We start from the raw sequence: 15,993 nt of genomic DNA on the forward strand, positions 1-15,993 counted from the left end.
CGGGGGTGGAGGGGGGGGGGAAATGCGGCTCGTGCGCACGCACGCACGCACGCAGGGGGGGGGAAGACAAAAGCGTGCAGGTGTAGTCAGGCTGCCCTTTGGGGTATCGTGGGGGCGGCTTGGAAGGCGTCGGGACCTCCCCGGTGCCAGGTTAGCGCCCGAGTAAGAAGAACACGGCTTAATCCCATTCGGAGGGCTTTTGCAGAGGTTAATGGCCAGTATGTAAGTACTGCCCACCCTTCTCTAACCGGTGCCTTCCAGTTGGATTCCAGCTACCCAAAAACCGCCAGGCGTGAAGCTAGTTAGGCATCGAGGGGGGACGGACTTTGAACGCGTTGGGAAGGCTCCCGGTTCCGAATGTTTAGCAAACGGGGGTTTGTAAGATCACACACAGAGAAAAGTGAGTTGTAAGCATCCGCAGGTATAGCAGGCAGCAGGTGTGGAGCTCTCCTGGGTCATGATTGTAGCGCCTTATCTAAAAGTTGACCTTTGCCTTGGGCTTCTTGACAAGCAAGGTGTGCTTTGCCAAAGAGAAATTTCCCCATCAAGAGCTCCCCCCCCCCCAAAAAGGCAATTGCACTTTGTTTTTTCCTTGAAGATGATTCCCTTCACATCCAAGAAGCTTCTTCAGAGCTGAAGAAACCTCTTGGATGAGAAACGAAATGTCTTCAAGAAAAAAAAAAACAAAGTCCAGTTGCCTTTTGGAAAAAAAGGACTTTTGGGACAACCTTGACCTGGATGACTGAGAATCTCCATAGACTTCCTGATCAAAAGAGATTATCTGACAATTGCTCTATTCTGTAGCAGTGAAATGATATGTGAATTACTAATATGTGAATTACTTTATAGGACTTAATCCCCACATTTTCATCTTTAATTGAAGAGCTAATCTTGGGGGCATTACTAATGAAACCACCATAATTATATATGTCTCCACAGGAAAATACAGCATTATAGTGCCTGTAAATTTTTTGAAGGGTGTTTATTCCATGTTGGAATCATTTTCTGTTGAGTTGTCTGTAACCAGACTGAAATTGCGTATTATGGTCAAATTGAATGCCAATATAATCATATGCTGAAATTCATTGGCTCATTTCTGAACTCAGTTCTAATTGTTGGGAGCCATGACTGGATTCACAGCACTTGAAGGAAGAATTCCACCTCATCTATTCCACAAAAGCTCTTGAACAAAATCCTTGCATGCTATACTTTTGTCATACCTGATCAGAGATAGTCACTTCAAACAATATGTAAAAAATTTAGTTTTGGGAAGCCTGTTGCTAATTTCTTAACCTTTCCAGCCTCCTCTTGAACTTTGTTTTCGTATATATCCACTGCTTTGTCCTGTAATTTTATGTCTGATAAATATATATTCTTTGTGATGCTGGTTCTAGTTTTGCTGATTTTAATTAGTTCTCTTTTTTCCTAAAGTTATATATGGTATTTTTATCTTCTGCTTTTGTGATACATTATTTGAAAGCAAACAATAAACCGTTTTGAAAATTATTTTGAAGATCAGAAAGTCACTTTGTTGTGGTTTACAAACCTCACTTATGATAAAACTATCCATGGAAATGCACATCTAAGTTTTCCCAAGTTTGGGATGTGTATCTGTTTATGCATCCTGATGTAACTAAAAAACGTTTGATACTTTAAGATACCAAGTTTGGGTTGAGCCATTTCTCAAATGACCACAACATTTTAAAAGTTAATGCAAGAAAATGATATTCTTAATTAGTTTTCAATCAAAGTAAACAATGTAAAAATTTGAGCAAAACAAATGCAGCCTACTGAACCTCGCATATTGACAGAAAAGAATTTTAAATTGCCAAAACAAAACCAAGAGAACTGCCTAGAATTACATGTAGCCTGCTCTTCCAGCTGGCTTATATAATATGCTGCAACTTTTAATATGACTCAAGACTCGGGAAGGGAAACTAGACTGAAGAATCTAAATATATCCTTAATTATACAGCAATATTGCAATATTTATTATATTTTGCATTGTAGTACCAAAATTTAAAAGTGTCAATGTGAGCTTTTTCTTCCTTAGTATTCCATATGCTTCTGCACTGTAACTCTTAGATAAATATTGTTCAGTATTACTAAATGCATGTATAGCAGTTGCAGCAAATTTAACCGTTTTTTTTTTTTTCCTTTTACATTTGACACTGCTTTGCAGACTATACATATCTCGAAAGGAACTCATGACCCAGAGGTACCTCCAAAACAACTCCAGGCAATGAGCAATAGGTAATTGTTACATGAACCCTTGACCTAATCAAAGGCTAATCTTCAAGGGCAAGGAACAATTCAATAATTATATATCTTGCATACAAGAATTCTAGTTCTGACTTTATACCTACGTTCCCTCTCAACAGTCCTCCACATTACTGCTTATTTGGGTAAGGAGAAATAGATACACTGGATATATCTTTAAAATGTTCTGCCATCTTAGCAATGTTAGCAAATCACTGAAGTGTGGAGTAGAACATTTAGTTGCCTCTAATTTTAACCCTCTTTCCCTTTATAGAATTCTGGTGTACAGATTAATTCAGGAAAGTGAAGTTAATGTGGAAACAAAGACCTGTCATTGGCAAAAGATTTAGACCTGATAGACTGTGGTTTGCTTAACCCCAATGTTGAATAAGTCACAACCTTGATTCACACACCATAATAAAGCACAAGGAAATAAATCACATTTTGATCCAAACAAAAATATGAATCCATCAATCTTATATTGAACTTTAGCAGACATGGTATAATATAGACCTTTTTGCATGCTTATCAAGTGGTGAATACTGAAGCAAATATGCTTCTGTGCATGTACTGTAAATAAGTGCATGTGTATCTTTTTCTGCAACTTTTTAAAAATATTGTATTACTTTTTATAATTACAAATCTTTAGTGCTTGGTAAACAATGTGTTGTCTGAGTCCACATATTTAACTTAATACATCTTAAATTCCTACTTTCTACTCTCTTTTTCTAGCCATAGGTAAAATGTATCCTATGTTTGAAAGTATTCTGTATCTTCTTTCCCTTTCATTTTCAATGTAAGCCTGTACATTTCCGCACAGTCCAAAATTTTCTTAATTATCTCTTCTTCAGCTGGTATTTCTTCATTTTTCCAATGCTGTGCAAATGTAATTCTTGCTGCTGTTAGTATATGTAATATTAAATATACACATTCTTTATCATAGTTTTCTGAGGTTACACCTAAAAGAATTAATTCCATGTTTTTTTAACATTTTCTCTAACCACTTCTCCGAATTCTTCTATCTTTGTCAATAATTTAGAGCTTGTTTCCAACAGGTCTTCTGGTATAAATATCAAATCATCTGCAAATGCTTGTAGTTTATATTTTTCGTCTTTTATTTCCATTTTTTTAATTTCTGGGTCCTGTCTGACATTTCTATTCTATTTTATTTTTTCTATTTTTCTGCAATTTTTAAGTAAGCCCAAACATATTTGAGTTCTTCCAAATGGTTCACAAGACCATATGCCCCAGGTCAGATGCTTAATGATTATATTACCTTGCAAAATAAAATACATATTTTGCCCTAAATTAAAATGCCTGAACTATTCAGGGAACTCATACTATCATCCTAGTGTGTTTGCCCATTTTAATTATTGTACTCATTGTTTTTTATTTTTTAAATTTTATTTGCCACCAGAGTCACTTGGTGAGATGGACAGCCACACAAAAACAAGCAAGCAAGCAAACAAATATTATGTGTCTGCCCTTGAAAAGTACCTGAAAGCTGGTGCAAAATGTGGCAGTATGGACAGTTTATGTGTTCCTCTAAAAGGACAGTACATTAGACAGCCCTTCATTGGCTGTCACTTGCTTCCAGGTCCATTTTAAGTTGCTGGTTTTGACCTTTACAGCTCTTTATAGCATGGGGCAAGGTTATCTGAGGGATTGCCTCTCTCTGATTACCTCTACCTGTCCCATCAGATCTGGCAGGAGAGGCATGTTGTGGATCCCATCTGCAAGGGAGTTCTATCTGATGAGACCTAGGAGATTAGCCTTTATATATATATTCCCTCTTGTGATTTTCCTTTGTTTATGTTCATAGTTTTTAACTGGCTTTATAGAATGTTTTCATTGCATGCCAGTCACCTGGTGTGAGATGGGAAGCCATATAAATTTGACTAGCCAATAAATTCTTTTCAAAAGTTCTTAATTGTTTGGTTTTCTTGCTGCTGTTGTACTATCATTTCCAAGGCTTAGTTCTATTTTTACCATACTGAGGTTTCTTTCAGTCAGTAAAGATTTATAGGCAGCTAATGGCCAAAAGAAGAAATCTGAGCTGAACTAGTAATGCTTTGGTAATTAAATTGAGCTTTTTTGTTTGAAGGATTATGATGTATACCAAAGAGAGACATAACTAGCTGCAATGGCAATAATAAAAATTTTTCAACAAGTTTTTGAACATGCAGTAGCAGCCTGTACTTCCAGAATAAGGGTCGGGTCGGAGGTTGATAGCTTCCACTCTAAAGTTCAAGAATATTATCAACATTTATTTGCATCACATGGAAAGTATTCATGTATTAGATTTAAGCAGACATAAGCCCAATTCAGGTAATTCTTTATCTGATCTCAATCAATCCTTAATCCATGGCCTTTCACAAATATTCTGCAACATTTTCTTTTCTGACAGCAGCAAATTCTAACCTTGCCAATCAAGAAATATGGGAAATAAGATATGACTAGTCCTAGAGTTGTGCCATTGCTGTAGAAAATCAGTTCAATATGAGTTGCATGTCGATAGGCTGTATTAGTGGCATATCTCTACATATATAACGGGTTAATGATTCTGGTTGTTTCTGTTTTGGGATTTCTGTGATTTTAACTACCAGATTGTCTCGTTCTACCTGGTTGATCTTCTGATCCACTGGTGCCCTCAATGTTTCATAAGAATATAATTTATCACCTTTTCGTAATACATTTTGCTGCATAAAGTTACAGTAAATAACATGTTGAAGAGCTGTGGCTTAGATCATGAAAGAGTGAAACAGTTTATCTTACTTGATTGCAGAATGGTATCTCAATAACCAGAAAGTTTGGCAAGGATGAACAAATACTGTATAATAAATTGCTTTTTCATTCCTTAATAATTACTCTGTGTTCCTTTATTGTATTCCTTGTAATATCTTCAATAGCCTGATAGAATCAGCCATTTTCCCTGAGTAATTTTCTGGATAAAAAAATAAATGCTGTTGCTGCTGTTGTTATAAGATGTATTCCATAGGCTCATAAGAACTGCCAAGAACCCAATGTGATCTCCTGCAGAATTGTCAAATTGCATGTTAGTCTTTCCCCGAAAGAGGTTGGAGGTAGCAAAAGGATGCATTTTTCCCTTAGGGTTTTTGTTCAGCCTTTCTAACTTCTAAGTGCAGCTAAGCTTAGCAAGAAAGAACTGAAAAGGGGATTGTTGGAACAGATGATATATTTTAATATTAATGATGCCCAAAGCAGCTAACAGCTATAATATCAATACCATAAAACAATAATTAAACATGATTTAAGTTATACAGTTTAGGACACCAGCCTAGATTTTAGGAGACTTTATGTTCCAGTCCCACCTTAGGCATGAAAATCAGCTGGCTGATTTTGGGCCAGTCTCTCACTCTCAGCTCAAGCCACCTCACAGGGTTGTTGTTGTGGGTAAAATAGGAAGAGGAAGGAGCATTAGGTATGTGCACTGGATTGAGGTATTTATAAAAATAATAAAGGCGGGATAAAAATGCCTAAAATATTATATTAAAAATAGCAGTGACATTATGGCAGTATAATGATAAGGATCAAGCTTGCCTCTCTTATTTGGATATATTAGAAAATAGATTTAATACAGTATGGAAATATTACATAAAATTATTTCTTTTAACAGCTTCTGTCTTTCTTAAATTTGTTTAGTACTCCTATCATCCTCTATTACGGTATTTCTCAACCTTGATAACTTTAAGAAGTGTGGAGTGCAAGTTTCTGAATTCCCCAGAAAGCAGGGAATTATGGGAGTTGAAGTCTACCCAACTTAAAGTTGATGAGGTTAAGCAACTGCATCCAAGATGGAGTTATTGAGTAACATATTTTTCAGTAGCTGTCACTGGGGTTTATGTGCCAAATTAACCAAGACACTTAAATTGAGAACTAAAAATCTACACTGATTCCGCCACTCCTTGGGATCACGAGAGCAAGGAATTTGGAACATGATTTGTTTTCTTTCATAGAAGTTAATGATTGCAGTTTAGTTTGCAAACAAGAATTGCTTGTGAAAAGGGTGGCTACATAATTCAACAAATTGATAAATAAATAAATAAATGTCTACAACAAAAATTAAGACCCCATTCTTAGGTAATTCCCAAGCTGTGAGACAATACTGTGAAGTTCATATCAGAATACATTAACTTCAGCTAAATGAGGTTGTAAGCTCTTGGAAAAAGAAAAGGAGAATCTATGGTTCATTGCACTACAGTATTTCATTCCGGTTACCTAAACATGAACCAATGAGGCTAAGCTACTTCTATTTAATCTCTATCTTTGATAATTGCATAGAAGATAGTATTATTTTCCTCAACATCGTAACACACAGCTCCTTGGGGTAAAAAAATGCAGAATCTTTGCATTATATTGAAAAATGAAATATACAGAACTTTCTTATTTTAAGTTTGAACTGCAACCTACAGATTTCCAGGGCAATTATATGATTGTTCTGCCCAATGCCTAAAATAAGATTCAGGCACGCATTCTTCAGTGAGAAGAATTTGGTTAACATTATGTAGCAATTTCTATTCCCAACTGTTCTAGAACTGCTTGAAACCTTTCAATGACTATTATTAATTACACAGCATTCAATCTAGCTGAAAGCTTTTATATTTTGTGGCATAATCTACTGAAATAAAGATTCCATTATCTTAACTAGGCAAATGATTTATAACCCTCTTCAGTATCACTTATGCACAATTTACATAGTAATCTTTATATACAAATAATAGGCTACCAGACACGTTACCTATTGTCTTTTCATCACAACATCTTCTTTTGTGATTTGGGGGCTAACCAACAAAGCAAGACAATTTCATTTTATTTTTTGTTTTATTATGATGGGATTAAACTTTCTTGATTGCGAACAAATGGCATAATATTGATTCATTACATTTATTTCCAGCGAGCAAGAATATTCTTAGCTGATTACCTAGTGTGACAGATCTGGAATGTGACAAAGACTGTATTTTTCCCAAGATATTTCTTTCTAAATTGTAGTATAATTTACCTGTGACTTGATGCTAGTGATGGTAATGATGTTATAAATTTATTATGGCTAACTACTTCAAAAAAAAACTATGTATGGCATACATTAGACTATACAGTTAAAACAATTAAAAACATAACAACCCAGACTAAAAAGTCACATAACTATTAAAAAAAAATCCAGGATCTCCAGAGACACACTAAGCCCCCAGACCTGGGAACAGTGCCAGGTCTTAAGGGCCTGGAGAAATCAGGAGAGAGGTATATACTGATTATCTTTGGAGAGATGCTTCTCAGGAGGGCAGAGCAATGACAGAGAATGCCCACTTCCTTGGTCCCACAAAATAACAGCTTTTAACTGAGTAGTATAGCCACTTACCCAAATGTATCTAATGGGTAAATACTGTTGGAGACAGGTGGTCATGCTGAAATCTAGGCCCTGGGCCATTAAAGGCTTAACAGATGACAACTAGCACCTTGAATTATCCTTGGAAGCCAATTTACTTGTCCATATTCCATATCACTACAAACAAATGGATGATATAAAAATCAAGAGTTCTCAGCTGAGACGCAAATAGCCGGAGTCAAATTGTAACATTTTGGACAGATGCAAAGACCCAGACTCCTCAAAACATCCATAATGCTGGGAAACGTGCAAGAAAAAAAAAAAAGGAAAAAGCAGCAAAGAGGTGGATGGGCTTGATTAAGGTGATAATCAGAGCAACATTGGGAGATTAAAGGCCAAGTTGAAAACAGAACATCCTGTCCTATCTATGTGGCTGCTAAGAGTTAACACTGACTTGATCAGTGATGGGATTCAACCAGTTCGCACCACTTCGGCTGAACCGGTAGCTAATTTTTTGTTGCCCAGGCCCAGAATGGACTTCCAGAAGCAGCATTCACACAGAGAACCGGTTGTTCACATATTTTAATCCCACCACTGGACTTGATGGCAATGTGAACATAAACAGAGTGATTGTAGTGTGCTGGTAATTGTGTTGGACAGGCAATGGAATACTGAGGTTCAAGAATCACCCTGGACCACAGAAACCAAGTGGTGACTTTGGGCTAGTCATTCTCTCTCACTCAAATCTGTTTTACAGGGTGGAAGACATGGAGGAAGGGAGTACAGTAGTTGCATACACTGCCTTGACCTGCCTGAATGAAAGGCAGGGTATATATACTGCTCACAAAAATAAAGGGAACACAAACATATAGGATCCTATACATTTGTGTTCCCTTTATTTTTGTGAGCAGTATATAGCTAATAAGTAAAGGAGTGCCTGTCATCAATTCAGAGTGTAATGAAATGTTTATTATCATTATAAGTTCAGCACTCCTAGTAAGCTGAGAAAGGTATCATGGCATGTGGATACAGAGAATTGCACGTGAAGCTGAAACTTCTCTATAGATTTTTCTCTTCTGTAAGTTCTACTATGAAAGTACCAGTATCTTTCATTAAGGAGTTTATATCATGCATAGACAACCAGTACCCTACGCCTCTGTCTAATTTCAAATACATTTTTCATGCTAGCAATTTAAATCTCAGGCAAAAGCAATTTACCTCTTTTCTTATGGTTTGCTATAAAATGTAAGAGAGAGGTTCAAAGAGGAACCTAGTGACCATTCTTCCATCTGCTTGAAGATGTGGTTCCACATACTGCCTTTTTTTGGCCACACTTACCCTAGAGCAGAGGTTCCCAGCCCCCGGTCCATGGACCGGCACTTGGCCACGGCATGCCAGAAACCTGTCTGCGCAAACAAGCAAAGCCCCATCCGCGGGATGCAGGCAATACATGAAACCACGCCCCCTCCGGTCTGCAGAAAAACCACTCTCCATGGAACCAGTCCCTGGTGCTTAAAAGGTTGGGGACCTCTGCCCTAGAGATGCAATACAACTCCCAAGATTTCTGTTGTGGGAAGATGGCTCTTGACATTAAAAAAAAATTGTCCATGGCCAGTATATCTAGTCAACTAAGAGTTTAGCATTTAACCAGGATTGAGTTTTCTTCCTTTTGTTTGCAGTGGCTCTTTATTTATTCTCTCTTTCTATCTCTGTGAAATATATTGTGGCATAAACTATTTCTGTACTTTCAGGGCCATTAAGCAATAGTTTTTTCCTAAAGAGATAAATGCTTTTTGCAAGATAGCACTTCTGATCTGAAGATATATAGCCAGATGCCTCTTTTTTTTTAAGGCTGCTTTCTTCCCTTGCCATGGTGAAAATCTCTTTTGGGGAAAGTTTGAGGATGTTTTTTGTCAATTAGGCCACACACATGGGTAGCAGATTTCAGGTTTGGATTTTCTTTCTTTAATCTGTAAATTAAAATTCATGTGGGGAAGAGAATGTAGGATGAAATGTACCCTGATAAATTTATCTCAATATATAAAGAGTACTGGAAATGCCTATGTAATCTTTTCATTTCACCCACCATTGCTTATCAAGGTAGTTAGTACTGCTGAATCCACTGGACTTGCACAATTCTGGGAAATAAATCAAAATAGATCAATTGCAACAGTCTAAAAGGGCTTTTTTGTTTTGTTTTGTTAAAGTTAAAAGTTACAGGGTTAGCATGACTTGTTGCTGGTAGGGAAAAGCCTTTGATAACATGACACAGGAGACGAAATGTTTACAAACCAATACAAAATATCCCCTTATTTTATGTTATTTTTGTGACATTATAGAAGCTATAAAGATCAAATCAGAAGCAAGGAAGTTAATAATTTTTCAGATTCACAGTAGACATCAAAGGAAGGGAAAATGCTGAATATGTGTATTTAAGGAAGATATGATTTCATCTTAACATGAATACAGTTCCTTTCTCCCCCCCCCTTTTTTTTTTAGAACAGGAAACGAAAGAAACTAAAAATCCACCAAAACAAAAATGATCTTCCTTCTGCCTCTCCTTCCACAATATCTAATGAGATAGAGGCTATATCAGGGGTCTGCAACCTTGACAACTTTAAGACTTGTGGACTTCAGTTTCCAGAATTCCTCAGCCAGCATAGCTGGCTGAGGAATTCTGAGAGTTAAAGTCCACAAATCTTAAAAGTTGTCAAGGTTGCAGACCCCTGGCTACATTGTTTCTTACTGTGGATTGATGGATTATTGGGAAACTGAATTTGTTTCTGTTCTCTTGATACTGAACTTTGGGGTTTTCCTCACTTCCTTCAAACCAGGCAATCTGTCCTGGTAATCCATGCAGCTGCTTGATGTGACAGTCTTCTTCCTTCCTCTTTTCTTTGCCATCCCCTGTTCATACTGTTATTATGTCTCCTACCCAGCCCATAGCTGAAACAGCTTCAAGTTGACTGTTCCAGTTTTAAAGCAACCTTTTTCTTCTTCTCCCAAGGATAAAATCTAGTTAGGATCTCCTTGGCTCTGATCGGCCACTTTAGGCATCTTTGAATGTAACTTCTCCCGTCCCTAGGAATTGCTCTCCCTGGCCATTTTACTTTGGAGTGCAGAAAGGACTGGATTACTGGGCTTCTGCAGAAGAATCTACCCATGAAATGCTTAAATGGTAGTTTTTAAAGCACTTACCAAATCTTAACTTAAGTTAAATATATTCCACTATGTATTCAAGATGGACAGTGATTAATATTTATAGGTATTTATATGTAAGGGTGTAGGTATATACATCTGTGGTATATAGCATGTTTATATGTGTATTATGTATGTGTTTGCTTTTGAAAGCAGACAACAGAATTTCATTTTTAATGTGTGCCAGTGTGCCCACAGTAAAAAAAAAAAATGATAATAAAGGTTATCTCTCTTAACACAGGTTTCGAACAAGCAAATATAAGGCTCTGTGGAAAGACTACTAGATCTGTGATTTAAAACACGTTTAGGTTTTTTTTTTTCTTCCAAGACAAATCAGTAGTTCTGTGATTCATAGGTCGATTTAAACAGGAAAATAACCAATTTTTTTCCAGCTGTGTGTTGCTAGTGTTGTCACAATGTGCTGTATTATTGGTTTCCAAAAAAGCATTTCACAGGGTCATGCTTTTTACTGTTTTTTAATACCTTGATGGGGAAAAGGGTAGCACCATTTTGCCCATTTTGTTTGGACGTTAGCAACAGTTGTTGCCATGATGATGGCTGTTGTTATTACATGCTGGCTAATTACAACTGCAGGCTTTTCGTGACTGTTCTTGGGAATTGTGAACATAAGATTTGACCTGGATTCTTTGGTTATTTGCTGCCAACAGAGCCAACTCTCTTGCAGTATTATTTGGTAAATTTTGATTGTTATTCTCTCTCTCTTTCCCTCCCTCTCTCCCCCCCCTCTCACACACACACACTATTTTGCCCCACACTCAATTACCTGTTTGCTGGTCTATTTTGAAACACGGGTTTAGTGCTGCTTGGTCATGGGCCCAGAAGATAGATTATGTCAAGGAGAAACATCAGCTCCCTATCCCTTCAGCCCTTCTTTCCAGTTCCTTGTCTGATAGACCAGTTGCACTTTTCAAAGATCTTTAGGCCTGTATTCACAAGTGACACAGCAGTCAGGTCAAACTTGAATTAGAGTTGTGCAGAAATACATTACCACATACCTACACTGTGAAGGGATTAATGGGTAAGCATAGGTTACAAATGGCTATAAGACAGAACCTGCTCACCTTCCAAATCCCAACTGCGTGTTGTGCAGAGATGCATGTCCCGCATAATGATTGGTTGACCCGACTGCCCGCTCTGTGTTTTGCTGTTTGAGCGCCCCCAGCCAGAATGAACATTTGCAGACATATAAATGCAACAGAAATGCAACTGTCTCTGAATGGCATACGTTCCCTGACGTGTTGTGATGGAGAAGTCTGATCCAGGCTTCACAGGGTTGCACTGAGTAGGAGAATTGGAAGGAGCGTCCTCCCACTTCATCTCAGGTACTCCTCTATGCCTGTGACTTGTTAGTTGGACAACTAGAGGAGTAGCCAAGCCTGCCTTTTAGAACAGCCATCTCCTTGATTGTAACTTAACCATAATACTGCGCATTAAGATCCCGTAGCTGGTTTTTTTGCTGACAGATCAGAGGTGGGAAAAGTCAAGGAAATCCACCTATGCCTTAAGCTGTCCCTCAAGAACTGCATAAGAAAAACTTGTCCCTCAAGAGCTGCATCAGGACAGCACACTTCAGCTTCATTACCATTGCATAATGCAAATTGGTAATGTGGCAGCACAATTTCTGCCGGCAACATAATTTCCCTGCTGCCTCAAGGACTGTGGGATAGGACTTTTACTCCAGCCATCTGGAGGAGCCCTTAGAGGAATTTTAACAGTCTAGCTGTGCTTATATGCATAGCCAAACATCTTTGGTAGCCCACCAAAGATGAGGAGAGAGCAGCTTATGTTAAGTTATTTTTATCCTTATTATTTTTACAGTAGAAAAGAAAGATGCTTGTGGATTTTCTGCCAAAATCGTTTGTCTAGTTTGGATACTCTTCACCATGATGGGACTCAGTGCCTTTGATCATTCTTTGTACAAAATAACACTCAAATATGCTTTTATGTATGTACGAACAACATATAATACACATATATCTGGTGCTGAGACAACAATGGCAATTTATTTTAATGTGATCATAAGTTGATTTTCACTTTGATCATAAGTCAAAAAGAAAATTGGTTTACTTTAAATAACATTTAATTTATTACCTTATGATTTTATTGTGTATATTATTTATTGTTATTTTATTTTTCAGATGTACGTTTTCTCTTTGGATGTGGCTGAATTTTGTTATACTGTCTGTAAAACAGACACACTCTGATCAGCACAAAGTCCTAGCTGAAAATTTATGTGATCCTATTTTATTTAAAATAGAAATTATATTATTATTATTATTATTTAAACTACTAGTAACAATTATATTGTATTCTACATTTTCTAAATTTCCCTTCCTATGTATAAACTAGGATGTGATTTAAATTCTCAAGGGAAATCAAAGTGGTGGAAAAAGGGGGAAAAAATCAATAAAATTATGAAATACAACAATAAATCCAGCTATCCTAGAAGAAGATAATGAAATCAGTAAATGTTAAAAGAGTTTTTTTAAAAAAAAATACCAAAAAAGATGTGACATGGAAATGGTATATAGTTTGATTGCCTTCCCTATCCATTAACAGCTGAAATCTTTTCATGCAGCAACACACATTCTTCTAACCAGGTCTGGGTTCACTTTTGGAGCATGTCAAGGCCAATCAAATCCTGTAAAATGAACTTTGGTAGGAGAAATACTTTTTGAAAGATAGAATCTACCTATCTTTTCTTTGATCCTTTTAAATTTCATTCCTATCTCGTGTTTTATATATGAATGGAAGGGACATCTGCTTACATATGTGTCTCCCATCATGATATCATATGACATAAAGAATTGTTATAGGGAAAAACTGGAGGCAGGAGTGTTGTGAGGAGGAAAGGCAGGACATACATTTAAAAAATGCCAATAAATTAATAATTGCATTGAATTGCAAATCCTATGAAAATTGACTTGAATCTGGTTTTGGGGCTGACAGGAAACTGCCATCATATTTTTGGAAATAAAATGTTCTTTAAGAATAAAACACTTCCTTGGTGTTGTATGCCGAAGAAAGGGCAGAGGGCAATTATATGGTTAATGTAATATGTAGTTCAGCCTAATTCATGTTTACCAAAAAGTCTTTCACGGACTTACTGACAAGTATACGCTGGTAAATTATCAGACCTTTGCTGCTGATATTAAGGCTGTAGTGTTTAACCGTTTAATCAGATGAGTTGATTAAAAGGCTTTTGATCCACAATATTCCTTTGCTTATTTTGACTTGAGAGTTTCCTCTTAGTTTAAGAAGAACAAAGTTCACTGTAGAAACAAGAGATAGACAGGTTTTATTTTACTATTGTTTACAATTAAAATAAATATAAATTAACTCTTTTGTTGATAGATAAGCATACCTTGTCAAACCAAGAAGTTGTTTAGAGACTGCTTGTCAACTAAAAGAGGAGTTTTAAAAAGTATATAGTAAATAGTTACTTTTAATAACTATTCTTACAAATATATACGGGAAAATTTATTCTTCTTTCTCATGAGAAGCAAATGATTCCTAAATGTATTTATTTAGCTGTTGTATTTATTTTCTGTTTTCTAAAATGCAGTTCCCTGATATGATCTACAACATAGTCAGATATTTTCCTTTGAAAATGATTGTTTTTTCAGAAGAAACTCTCATGAATGTAATTGCGTTGTAAAGTAAACTGCAAATGATTAGTTGATTAAACTTTTTAAAGCTTATGGCACAATATTCTCCTTTTCAGCAGAATTTGGAAAGAACTGAGTGAGATCCATTGATTCAAATAAAGCTGTATGGCATTTATACTTGGTGTGTCCTACCTTAGACAAGATGCTCAGCAGGTTATTAATCCAGTTGTTCTAGGTGTCATTATAACCCCCCAGATACCAAGTGATTTTTTTTATGCTGGGTACATATATGAGTTCAGCAGAAAAAAAATTGCTGACTATGTATTTGTATTTCTAACACAGAGATGAGAGAATTGGAAAAAGAAGCTGCAGGCAAAGCACCAAGTGCCTTTAGGAAATATACACTATTTTACTATATTTGCCCTTCTGTAAGCAATACAGAGTTTACTTGAAGGACCAGACAATCTTGTCTCATGAATGTTATTCAAGTAAGACTGAAAAATACTAAATTGCTTTTTTGTACAAGTATTTGGATCAGTGTCAAGTGAAATGATAGGAAAATTGCATGCAAGCTGGGTATCAGAGGGGTTCAGAAGACTTTAAACTGAAAGATCAAGCTTTATCATTCCTAAAGAGAAGTTTTAGGTCTTGCTGAAGAATAATAGATGAGTATCCCAGGAATCTTGTGCACTATCCCATTTCTTAGTTTAAATGTACAATCCGTGTTCCCCTTGTTGGAAAGATCAGAGGGCTTTGGGAAGGATATACACAAATGCAGTTCTGTTTTTCAGAATGCTGTCCACTGCAAGGTCAGCTTCTGGGTATCCATCATTTTGCTCTCTGTATTGCTTAAGTAGAAAGATCCAGATTTAGTCGCTTACATAAGACTGTGAATCACTATTCATCAGGAGGTTATGATTAAAGTGAAGTACAAGAAGTACCTTGCTAAAAATTATTGTATCAATTACATCAAGGGGGCAAGGGAACAGCCCTGCAGATTTTGTAATGACCTGAACTCCCTTATGTGAAAACTAGCAAGATAGTTTTGTGATAAGACACCACAGCATTTGTACCATACTGTGTTTATTGAGAAGGAGTTCTCTCTCAAGACATTGCTTTGCAGCAAGCTTTCCTACTAGGACAAGTCAGGGCAGAAAGTTAACCTAGTTCTGAAAAACATTAGGAAACATGCTGTTCTCTCTCTTCCTGTATATTATAGTTAAACATTATTTCATTAAAGGCATCTTTCTTACAGATATACAGATTCTATCAGAAGATAAAATATCTGACTGGAAACCATATATTGGACCGCAAAGATGGCCTCATTACTACTTTATTACTTAAGGTATTGAAGTACAATATGATAAAATACAAGTAGTCTCTTGCAAAGCAAGACAATTGCTAAGTGAGTTTTGCCCCATGGTTAAGTGAATTTCTGTAATTGCTAAGTTGGTAACATGGTTGTGAAGTGAATCTGGTTTCTCCATTAACTTTGCTTTTTTAGAAGCTTGCAAAAGGTGATTGCATGACCCCGGGACACTGCAATCGTCATAAATATGAGTC

The 15,993-nt window shown here is 36.6% G+C and overlaps 1 long non-coding RNA gene across 1 annotated transcript; it reads left to right on the forward strand.

Annotated features, from left to right (window-relative positions):
* Positions 1 to 71: 71 nt before the first annotated feature.
* On the forward strand, positions 72 to 15,776 carry LOC120308196. The gene is made up of 3 exons (XR_005556787.1): positions 72 to 222; positions 2,183 to 2,253; positions 15,686 to 15,776. It is a non-coding gene; the product is annotated as an uncharacterized LOC120308196 (long non-coding RNA).
* Positions 15,777 to 15,993: the final 217 nt, after the last annotated feature.

Source organism: Crotalus tigris, unplaced genomic scaffold, assembly GCF_016545835.1.
Source record: "Crotalus tigris isolate CLP2741 ecotype Arizona unplaced genomic scaffold, ASM1654583v1 scf7180000017881.257975618366:2651188, whole genome shotgun sequence".
In the NCBI taxonomy this organism is placed as follows: Eukaryota; Metazoa; Chordata; class Lepidosauria; order Squamata; family Viperidae; genus Crotalus; species Crotalus tigris.